At 40.9% G+C, this 1061-nt stretch overlaps 1 non-coding gene across 1 annotated transcript; it reads right to left on the minus strand.

Moving 5' to 3' along the window:
• Window positions 1-574: 574 nt before the first annotated feature.
• LOC139903478 (small nucleolar RNA R71) lies at window positions 575-681 on the minus strand. The gene has a single exon (XR_011778295.1). It is a non-coding gene; the product is annotated as a small nucleolar RNA R71 (small nucleolar RNA).
• Between the last annotated feature and the right edge of the window lie 380 nt (window positions 682-1061).

Consider the following 1061-nt stretch of genomic DNA (forward strand, 5'->3'; position numbering starts at 1 on the left):
GTAGTTAGGTTAGATAATAGTAGCTTAATTTAGATTAATTAAAAAGTTTAAAATGGACTTCCTTATTAGTGAACCTTTAGGATGGTTTAACCTACTTAGATCGCTAAGAATTCTTCCGACACATCTTTTCTTCTTTCCGATATCATATATTGTACCCATCCGACGAGATCCACACTTACCTGCTGATAGTTCGACGATGGCCGCACGCATCACTCTCGCTGACATCACCAAACCCTCGTTAGAAGGACGAGGAGGACCGATACTCTATCCAGAGGTTAACGGAGCGTCTTTTGTGCTTAAGCATAGCATTATACGACTCATTCAAAACCATTGCCAGTTCCACGGCTTACCAATTGACGATCCCAACTCTCACTTAGATAGATTCCTCTCCTTATCCAACTCATATAAGCAAAACAAGGTTGACCAAGATGTAGTTCATCTGTATCTATTCCCCTATTCCTTAACTCTTCATGCAAAAACCTGGTTCGAGGGGTTAGAACCCAACTCTATCACCTCATGGGAGGAAATAGCAACAACTTTCTTAATCAAGTACTTTCCCCCATCAAAACAAATCAAACTTAGGAATGACATCATAAACTTTCAACAAGCTTCCGATGAATCACTCTACACTGCATGGGAGAGATTTAAACATTTGCTTCGAAGATGCCCGAACCACCGTCTTGAGAGCTCTGTTCAAATTTTGACCTTCTACAAAGGTCTGGATCAGAACAACAAGTCTATTCTTGATGCTGTTTCTCAAGGTAACTTCATCAAATTCATCGCTGATGAGGCTTGGAAATTGATCGAGGAAATGACTATGCACCATCACGATTGGAACACGGAAAAGCACATTTCATCAATAACACCGCTTTCCGCCTCCGATCCTATCGAACATAAAACCATCAAATTTCTCTTGGACCAGCTAGAAAACCTCACCAAAGAAGCTGAAGAGATAAAGAAACTCCCGCAACATGTGTCTCAAATGCAATTATGCCAGAATTGTACTGACCCACATCCGTCCAAGGTATACGAGGCTGAATGTGAGGACTATGTTGTATATT

This window comes from Rutidosis leptorrhynchoides, chromosome 3 (genome assembly GCF_046630445.1).
Source record: "Rutidosis leptorrhynchoides isolate AG116_Rl617_1_P2 chromosome 3, CSIRO_AGI_Rlap_v1, whole genome shotgun sequence".
In the NCBI taxonomy this organism is placed as follows: Eukaryota; Viridiplantae; Streptophyta; class Magnoliopsida; order Asterales; family Asteraceae; genus Rutidosis; species Rutidosis leptorrhynchoides.